Below are 11,215 nucleotides of genomic sequence, written 5' to 3'. Positions count from 1 at the left end.
CGAGCATTTATTTTGAAACAAGCAAGTCTTTAAAACAAAGTTACTGAAAATTTAAATGCCTAGAATGGCTATAGAAATAAAATCTGCCAAGCTACCCAAGGACTCGGCAGACCCGGGATGGTGTGGCGGTCCAGCTCCTGAGAACAGCTCACTTCTCCACAGATTGAATAGTGAGGCCTTCTTCCTCTTCCTCCTCAATAATTGCACTGCACTCCAAGTCTTCGTCCTCCTAGAACACATTCTTCAACCCAGCTAACGCTTCCTCTTCTGCAGTTCCCCATATTATATCAGCTTGGTGAAAGGCTTGATCCAGACGTGGCACTGGCTGCTCAAGAGGGTAGTACGGTCCATGCCATGGAGGCGACCAATCGTTATACTCTTTCCATGTGTACTGATATCTGAGCCCAAAGGTAGTACCATGACCCTTCAACCGTATCGGTTTAGTGATACCCTGGAGATTCTTCCCAAGTCCTTTACCGGGTTCATACCCAGACCATGCCAGTATGCTCTCTATTTTACTACTCCACTATTTATCTTTCTCGGCGTCATTGACACGCTCAATGTGATGATAGGTTTCCCCTCCTAGCCTTCTTCTATTTCCAATAACAGAGACGGTTTGACTGGTGGGGTTACTCCCATCTCCGTGAATGATCACCTCCTGACGATTCCATTCGAATTTCACGGCTTGATGTAGTGTGGACGCCACAGCCCCAGCGACATATACCCATGGTCGGCCGAACAGAAGATTGTATGAGGCTGGTCTGTCGAGCACCTGAAATTCGACGTCGAACCAAGTTGGCCCCATCTGCAAGCACATGTTAATTTCCTCGATTGTGGCCCTTTGAGACCCATTGAAAGCTTTCACATTCATGCTTCCTGTCCGTATTTCATGAAAACCTTTGTCCAATCTTTTTAGAGTATCCAACGGGCAAATGTTGATGCTTGAACCCCCATCAATCAAGACCTTGGCAATAAAGTAGTCTTCGCATCGCACTATAATGTGCAGTGCCCTGTTGTGATTCAGACCCTCAGGTGGCAACTCATCCTCGTGGAAAGTGATTTTGTAACTTTCCAACACCTGTCCTACCATGTTAGACATCTCTTCGCTGGTGATGTTATTAGGAACCTAAGCTTCGCTCAACACTTTCATCAAAGTGTTCTTGTGTGCTTCTGAATTTTGTAACAGTAACAGGATAGGTATTTGAGCTGGTGTTTTGTTCAAATGATCAATGACGGAATACTCCCTTGCTTGTACTTTTCTCCAAAGGTCATCTGGCCCCATTTCAATGACAGGCTGCTTGGCAGTAGCATCCTTACTTGGTCCTCCCAAGTGCTCGGGTGTATAGATTCTCCCGGTCCTGGTCATTCCTTGTGCAGCATCGGATTCCTCCATCTTTGCCTTTCCTTTGTGCCAAGCTTCGGCAACATAATCCCAGGGTATTGCTTTTTAGTGGAAAGGAGGTGTGGTTGATACCGTCACTGTGAAAGGTGTGGCCACTTCCACTCTGAACGGAGCAGGGGTGGCTGCAGGCGGAGCCACTTCCACCTCAAATGGAACTGATGCAGCTACCTCAACCTCGATTGGTGACTAAGTCTGGACCAGAATAGGAGTAAGTTTGACTGGGGGTTTGAAGTCATCACCTTCCCGAATAAGCCCAATCGACCCCTCAGGGTCCCATTCTTCATTCGTCTTTATCACATGTATTCCACTGCCTCTATGATCAGGGAAAGGGTTGTTGCGAACATTGGGTAAGGCCTCCTTTGCCTGTATAACCTTATCGTCAATCAGCGTCTGTATTTTGCTTTCAATGCTCGGCACTCGTCAGTGGTGTGCCCTTTCATGCTGGAATGGTATGCACAAGTTTTGTTAGGATTGACCCATTGGGATGGATTCTCTAGTGCCACAGTGGGAACAGGAGTGACGTAACATGTGGCTTTCAACCTTTCATATAGCTGGTCAATGGGTTCAGCGATGGCGGTGTATTGTCTGAGTGGCTTGCGATCGAAATTGGGTCTTGGTCTTGGATAATTTTGGCGAGTCGGAGGCGATTGGAAGTGAGGTGGTTGGGAGTTATAGGTATGATAGACAGTGGCTGGTTGGAAGTATCTGGGAGATGATGGTTGATACGTAGGTGGTGGTCCTTGGTATGTGGATGGAGGTGTTTGATATGCGGGGGGAGGTGTTCGATAGGTTAGTGGAGATTTCGGGCCTTGAGCCACCATTACTGCCCCAACGTCTTTCTTCTTTGACATGCCACATGATTGCAATGCTTTATTTGTGGACTGTAGTGCCTCAATATTCGTTACCATCCCACTCTTGATGCCTTCCTCAATCCTTTCCCCAAGATTGATGATATCGGAGAATTTATGGTTTTCAATAACCATCAACCTTTCGTAATACTGCGGGTCTTGTGCTCTGACGAAGAACTTTTTCATCTATTCTTCGTCCAACTATGGCCTGACCTTGGCCGCTTCTGACCTCCACCGGGTAGCACATTCACGAAAAGTCTCAGTGGGTTTCTTCTTAAGATTCTGGATGTAAAAAACATCGGGTGCATTTTCTGTGTTGAACCTGAATCGATCCATGAAATTCGATGCCATACTTACCCAATTGGACCATTTCTTGGGATCCTGGCTGATGTACCAGGATAAAGCATCACCAGTAAGATTCCTCATGAAGAGTTCCATCCCGATCTTCTCGTCCTTTCCGACCTCGACAAGCTTGTTAGGTGCTTAGATGAACCCTAGGATCACCTGTGTCGTCGAACATCTCGAACTTAGGAGGTTTGTACCCCTCCGGCAGTTCCACATCGGGTTGTATGCATAGGTCTTCATAATTCAAGCCTTTTATCCCTTTGCCGCCTTCGACACCCTAAACCCGGCTTGTCAATTTCTTGAGTTCTTCAGCCATGTTTTTAATGAGCTGGTCCTTCTCTGAGGATTTTGGTGCATAGGAAGTTGGCTGAGTAGAGTGAGGTATGGTCTCCACATATATGGGGTTGTTTTAATGAGTGCTAGGGGCTTGGGTGTAATGATGGTCATTGGTTGAGTTTTGAGGATCGGGAATGGGTTGTGGTGTATTTTGGGGAGTGTGGTAAGTGGCGGTTGGTGGGTATTGGATTGATTGGTGGTGGTATTGTGGTGGAGTTGGTATTGGTAAGGGATTGAGATCTTAAGGTGGGGTTGTGTATGGATGTGGTGCGGGAGGGTTTTATGGGTGTTGGTTTGATGTGTTTTGGGGAGGTGCCGGGTTCTTTGTGTTCTATTGATTGATGTCGGGGACATTCAGGGTAAGTGATAAATTCGCCAAGTTGCGAACCTGCTCAAGCTCTCGTTGTTGCTCCAGTATCTTTTGTTCCAATCTCAAGACTGGATCATTTGGTGTCGGAGTACTCCGACCGTCTGAAGTTTCTGCGTTCTCAACATTCTCCTTTTGAATACCACTTAAGTCGTCCATTTTTTGTTTTTCCTTTGCTTTTTGTATTGCTTGGAGGAGGAGGAGGTGGAGGGCCTCTAGATCTGGTATGATATGCTGATGATGCCAATATGAGTTAACCAACGTTAGGGATGGGAATAATCAAAAAACATAAGGAAAACAAAAACAAGTTAGTAGGGGTTTCGAAATGTTGTTGTATTTAAACACATAGTACGGGAATATGAATTCACGTCCTAATTTGGGTGCCTCGTTGTGTCCGAGGTAGGCCTAGAGACAAATAGATTTCATATGCCAACAAATGCCTCATTTCATAATATGAGAAATAGACGAATCCTAAAACGACACTAAAATAAAACAAAAAAAAAGTCACTACTGGCACTTGGCCTTATTACATTTTAAGAAAGCAAATAGATCTAGTCTATTTGGTCCCAGAAGGACCTTCCCCGGATTCGATCTTCCTGACTCCGTCGTACCGGTCCCTTCTTCGTGCCCCTGGAGGTATTTAGGACCTCTAATTTGGGTAGTTCTAGACCATCCTAAGGTGTTTTAAAGGAGAAAAATCTATGCGTTAACCAAAACAATTAGGACTGATGAGAGGACAATTAAAGGCTCACATTTACTTCCACAAAAAGAGCAAACAAGTGCATGTCTTAAACACAGTTTCAGGTATTTAAAAGAAGCCCTAGAACAGGATATCTAGGTGAGCAGAGATTATACAGCACAGAATTAAGGCCAAAGTATGAAAGAACTGAGTCCATTTGCCTACTGTTTTTAGACTTGCTGAGTATGAGCAATCGCAGATAGCAGAACATGGTTTTATGGTTGCAGAATTTTAATTGTCCTATAGGCTTGCCTAGGCGTATAACAGTGATGTCCTATGAGCATGATATCTGTATTGATTAGGAATGCAGTAGAACAGTAAAACGATTTTTTAGATAACTTGAGATCCTATAGGCATGCTTTCTAGCAGTATTAATTTAAAGTCGTATTTGAAGACTTATTTAAAGAAGCGGACTGATTAATTGAATTAAACTGATTCGGAATAAACAAACATGAATTAAACTGATTTATTTAACTAAACTGGTTTTAAGTTCTATAGGCATGATTTCTATTAAAGCTGATTTAATTACTATAGGCATGGTATCGAATTATTAAATGCCATTTAGATCCTATAGACATGGTTTCTAATTGTGTGGAAGCAAAGCAAACATAACAAACACGTTTGAATCAACCTGGATCCTATAGGCATGGTAACTACCCAATTTAACTAGCAATGCATATATTATCCTCCCTTTTTTACTAAACACCCCACTGTTTGTTTACAATAATTATTACAGACCAATGAATTGAATGAAAGATTACATAAATAACAGAAATTAATCTATAGGGAGCCTGCAGCAGGCCCAAATGATTTCCAAGCCTCCAGTAGTCTCAAATGCCAAGGTTCCATAGCCAATTTTATATCCAGGTGTGTCAAAGTTCCCAAAGGACCTCAAGGATCTCGGGCAGTGCTCACACCCAGACTTTCTCAAATAGTAACTGATTATTGTGCAGTGTGGAAAGGCCAGCTCTGACATGCCAGAGTTCAGAGAGATCTCAAGGGTCTCAAGGCAGTACACAAATCAGAGGGGCAGAACCTAGTAATCTAAGAGTAAAGTGAGAGCGCTTGCCATAGTTTTGAAAAGGTTTTGAAAATAGTACAGAGATGACTTTAAGAGTGAAAAAGGTTTTCAGAAACAAGCAATAGTTTGGTAGTAAAAGATAGTTTGAGAAGAGCACCAAAACTCCTTTGAAAACAGCAGATAATCAATAAAATATTCAGATTCAGAAACACTCAACAAACAGATCTCACATGGGGATAAAGGGATTGGGGCACATAAGAGACACATATAGAAAACCCAACATGCTCACACAATTAAGGGATTAAACAAATATTCACAAACAGGCTTGTTAAGTATCAGATAACTAGGTGAAGTGTAGACATGCTAATCATACATTGTATAGGACAGAGTTTAGACAAGCTAGGCAAAGAAGTAAGCAGGAAGACAGATGGAATTCATAGCTGATAAACTAATGCAGGATTGAAACACATAGGCTTCGGATTTCAAAATTTAACTAGAGACATACCAGTTGAAGAAAAGAATGCAGAATATAAAGCACATGCAGTTCCAATATCTAGCCTTGTCTTTAAGCTGGCTAGACCAGTGAGTATCACAAGTAGCAGGGAAGAAAAGAGAGTTTTAGAGTGTAAGTGTGCTTTGTGAACTAATGTTTTGTCTTTTGAAGTGAGAATAGGAGAGTGCTTATATAGCAGTTCGAGGGTAGAGTCAATAAGGTAAAAGAATCAGAAATCAGCCATTAAGGGCAATCAAAATCCAATCATATAAGGGGTTCAGAATAAACTCCTTTAATTAGTGGCAATTAGCCAAACGGTAACAACAGGGGTTTAATTAAGGCAAAAGACCAAATCATTCCAAATAAAGAATCAGTAAGAATCCTAAACTTATACGGGCAAGCAATTAAGGCAGAGACGACCAATTAAAGTTATAAACTAGGAAACAAAATAAATTCTATGCATACCAATCTTTAACGGAATAATCAATCAGCCAGAATTTCAAAGTAATACTGATTTCTAGAAAGAATATATATCAATTCCCATAGATAGAAAATAAACTAAGTAAAATTTCAGAGAAACATAGAACTTAGCCGGAAAAATTAGGTCAGAACCCTAATAGGCTCAGTTAGAGAGACAATCACGAAAGAGTCAGCAAGTATCACAAACAACTTAAATAAAGCAAGAAATAATAGTCAGAATGAACATATACATGGAGGATCAGTAGAAAAATTGAACCAAGAACTTATTAGAGGCATATTAGGACAAGAAAGCCACGAGACATTCAAATGGCTAAGAGAAATCACAGGAACCCAGGCAAGAACAAAGGCAGTACTCAAATAACTTAAAAACCAAACAAAAGAGTCGATAAAATTAGCGTTTTGAGTATAAACAAGTTGAAGTTAGATCAATCCTAATGAAATCGGTTAAAACATATAGAAATAGAAGATTAAACACTCGAATCACTAAATGTTTTGGAAAAAGAAAATTCAGGAAACCCTAGTTTAGAGAAAGATGAAAAATCACTTGAAAATCATACGATTCTTGTGAAGAATCACAAGGTTATTGTAAAACTCATAAGAAACAAGTTTAAATCATCTCAGATCTGCACAGATCTAAGAGGTTCAGAAGAAAGAAATTAGGGTTTCGAGGAGAACGACACAGAGGTGAAGAAACCTGCTAAAAAACCGATAGATCGTAGCCGATGTAGGACGATCTTACTCCGAATCACACTGGACCAGCCTGAAACAGGCGAGAAAGGGGCTATAGATGCGAGCCAACTAGCCCTAGTCCCTTGAGGACCCTGGAGATGGCAAGACTAACGCGAGGGAGGACATTGGAGGCCTGGGGTGGTAAGAAATCATCGTAGATAGCCATAGGTGAGTGTCAGTGAGGTTTGATTAGGGTCAGGTTGGAGAGCGTTTGAGAGAAGAGAGGGGTTTCAGGGCGGCGGATGGTGGAAATGAAAGGGTTTTCGGGGGGGTCGTTTGGTTATTTTAGGAAGGGTCGTTTGTGGCCGTTGATCTCTATGATCAACGGTTGAGATTAAAAGGTTTTAGGGCCGGATCGGGCAGCTGGGTTTGGGCTGGGTAATTTTAATAGGGATTGGGCTGGTAATTGGGTTGAATTAGGGCTGAAATAAAAATAGGCCATATTTTAAATAGCCTTTTTTCAATAACTATATAATTTAAATAACAATAAATGAATTCCAAAAAATGTCTTTGTGTACTAAAATGATTTAAAATACTTACTTAACATTTTAAAAATATAAAAGACCATTTTATGCATCAATAATGTAATTATGTACTGGTATGGGCTATTATTTCAAAGATGTGCAATTAGCCTAAAAAAATATAAATATAACTATAAAAAATGCACTAAAATATTTAACCACTAAGTTGGCATAAATAAAAAATTTAGATGACTAAATCATCACAAAAGTAATTTGAAGAATAATTATTGGATATTTTATAAATAAAAGAGAAGAAATAAATTAATTTTGGAGCTCTTAAAATTATAGAAAAATTATAAAAAATGCTTATGTATGCTTATAACTGCATATGTACTATATTGAATGTATATATATGTATTAAAAATATATGAGAAAAAATTGGGTATCAACAAACACTTACAGAATATCTCACCGATGCAAAGGTAGAGCCGCGGAATTATGACACAAAGGTGAAGCCAAAGAAGCCTTTTACTTGGTACTCACTGATGGATGCGAGCAACCCGAAGAAGAAAGTTCAGCCTCCTACCACCATAGGCCAGTCTGATAAGCCGGCCGTGGTAGTTTTTGAGACGGTTGATATTCCATCTACTTTGGCTGAGCCTTCCTCCAGTGTCATAGCTATGCCTCCACCATCATCCACAGCCCCTACTACAGCTCCTGCCACAGCTCCTGCCATAGCTCCTACCTCATCTCTGAAGCTAGTGCCCATACCTACTATCCCACTATCTGCGCTTTGAGTCTCCCAGACACTGGCGAGTCTCAATAACTAGATGCAAACAGCTACTGCAAAGTTGTCTGACTTGTCCAGTACTATTACAGCACAGTCCACTTCTCAGACACCTCAGGTTCCCTCGTCCATTGATGAGACACCGAAGAAACTCTTGGAGAACCAGAAGACGATCATGGCTACCTTGGTATAGCAAGGATCGGTGATTGACGAACTGGGAAAGGAAGTAAAGAAGATGAGGAAGTCCCAGGCCAGCAAGAAGTCAGTGGATAAGCTCCGGAAAGAGGTGAACAGAATTGCTATAGCCGGAGACCTTCCCTTTGATATGTTGCTTGACACGCACCACTCTGCCCCAGATCCTCCAACCCCATCTGCACTGGTAGCACCAGTTGGCTAGTCTGAAGAGCTAGACCTTGCTGAGGTAGTGCATGAGATGTTTGCCAACCCAGCCACACCTAGAATTGAGGATGATAAGATTCAGTTGGCTCATCTTGAGAGCAATGACATTGCATGGACACAGAGATGTCCAATGATCCATAGGGAGGTTTCTTCACCCTTTCCTCCTTTACTCTTATTTTGCTAAGCATTGGGGACAATCCTTATTTTTATTCGGGGGGAGGGGGTGGAGTTTATTTGACACATTTGGTACAGTTTGATACATTAGGCCTATAATAATTTGATGATATTCTCTATTTTCTTATTTTTATGTATATATCTTCTCTCACTCTCTCGTTATATATATCCATTCTATCTTTAGTAGTTTTTGCTCATTAGCTTCTTTATTGTAGTTTTGTGCTTATTAGCTTCTTTATTTTTTCCATATTAGTTCTTATTTTGTAAAGTAGCTTCTTTTTTATGTTTTAGTAGATAATAAGCCTTTGCTTTTCTTAACGCCACGATTCTTTCCAAAGGTAGTTGTTGTGTGAACCGGGTGACTCGTCCCAACGATGGATGATGTGAGAACCTTCTTAAGGAAATGAGTTCGTTTTGTGTTTGGGTAATAATAGTAGTAGTAATCAATAAAAAGACATAATTAAGTCGTGCTTGAAGAGTCAACCATGCTTCAATTGGCACCAACACACTTAACTACGTGCTTATGGTTAGAGACAAGGTTTTAAAAAGAAATAGCTCTAGTTAATGACTTTGTGACTCTTTAGTTGACTTTGGTAATCATTGAGTGATTTAATTGGATCATAGTGATCTTTAAACTTGAATGTGGTGGTTGTAGGCTCTCGACTCTATCCTCTTTTACAATCTAGTTGCATGAGGGATGAGATGAATTATTGCTAGTCAAGTATCCGTGCGAAGGGTCTAAAACATGCCTCCAATGTGTTTCAAGGCTAAATCCTAAGTTTTTCTTGGTTTGAGAAGTGATTGTAGGCTTTCCTTGGCCCATTTGATTTTTCTATTGCCAACCAATGTCGTTATCCCTAGTCAACCCTTTTGAGCCTCTAGCCTTTCTTATTTGATAACCATGTTATAAGCCTTTACCTATTTTGTCGTAACCCTCTCTTGGCGCCCAAACTTTCCTTAAAACTCTTGTGAAACAAATGACTTAAAACATAAGTTTGGAGGAGAGAAGACGAATTTGAAAAAGATATCAAGGCACAAAAAGAGAAAACAAATGATATCTATGAAAGATAAGGCAAGAAAAGAAAGGAACAAAAAGAAAAATGCAAAACATGAATAAGTGGAAGGGTTGAATGGATTCAAAAAGAGGTAATGATCCCAAGCATTGAGAAATCAAAAAGGGAGAAAAAGAATGAAATGAACAAGATAGGGTGAGTAAGTCTCTCTAGTCCCCAATGAAAAGAAAGTGCCTCTAAGAATTTGCAATTGTGAGCCAAGAAATTAAAGTGTGGAGTGCTTATGGAAAGGTTTAACCACTTACTCATATGGTATCCTACCCTAATCCAAAAGCCTTCATTACATCACGAAAGAAGTTCTACTTGATTTCAAACCGAGTGAGCTTGCATTATTGGCGATCTACATGAGGGGCAAGCCTATGGTACTTGAAGCCGTACTTGTGACATTCTCTTGTGAGAGATGAGTGAGCCTTTCATGAATCTTCTGATTGAGTGCTAATTTCTTAATTGAGCTTGGCAAATTGAAAGTAGAGGAAGGAGAGGTTGGAGTCCACCATGGCCTACATGATATAACAAGAGTCCTTGATGAGTAAAGTCAATTCTTGAAGCTCAAATGTCACATTAGAACTATATGTGCATGAATACTTGTTACCTTGTTGATAATACATGAGTTGTGTGGGTAATTGTTGGTCCCAACTGATGTGTGAATGGATCACCTTTGACTCGCTGAAATGACCTTTAACTTTAGGAGGTGGGAACTAATTTATTTGCTTGAAGACAAGCAAAGACTTAAGTTTGGAGGAGTTTATAAGTGGGGATTTTGACTTCTTATTAGCATCTTTTTGCTTTTGTTATAGTCCGAGAGTATTGATTTAAATCTAATGAAATTGAGCAAATTGCAGGAATATTGGAAGTTTGGTCTCCCATGATAAAATCCGACTCAAAAAGGAGTGTTCCGAAACATAAGGCATTAAAGGGCGCAGAGGCAAAGAAGTGCAGTCCACAGAAGGATTTTGTGTGGCTGCAGAAGAAATTGCAGACCGTAGAATTCCATGTGCATGGTAAGGTTACACCGTAGTTTGATGGCTTTGGAACGACTCCGGACACGTCCGAGGACGAACATATGTTTAAGAGGGGGAGAATGTAATGACCCGACTGGTCATTTTGAGCAATTGCACTTTGCTCGGTACTTTGGGAGCGCGAGTAGCTGCGTATGATGTATTATAGCTTATGTGAATCGTCGGTTTTGGTTTTCGGGTTATTCGGAATCGATTTACAAGAATGAATTTCAAGGTTTAAGCTTTAAGTTGGAAGAGTTGACCAAGTTTGACTTTTTAGTATTTGACCTCGGATTGGAGTTTTGATGGTATTTTTAGGTCCGGATGGTGATATTAGACTCGGGCGTATGCCTGGATTAGCATTAGGACGTTTCACAAATTGGCAAAAATTAGAAATCTGAAGTTTGGAAAGTTTATAAGTTTGACTAAGAGTTGACTTTGTTAATATCGGATTCGGATTGTGGTTCCAGGAATTGGAATAGCTTCGTTATGTCATTTGGCACTTGTGTTCAAAAATTTAGGTTCATTCCGAGTTGATTTAATATGTTTCGGCGCGAGTTTTG

This window comes from Nicotiana attenuata, unplaced genomic scaffold, assembly GCF_001879085.1.
Source record: "Nicotiana attenuata strain UT unplaced genomic scaffold, NIATTr2, whole genome shotgun sequence".
Classification (NCBI taxonomy): Eukaryota; Viridiplantae; Streptophyta; class Magnoliopsida; order Solanales; family Solanaceae; genus Nicotiana; species Nicotiana attenuata.
Note: the sequence above shows the minus strand (reverse complement) of the source record.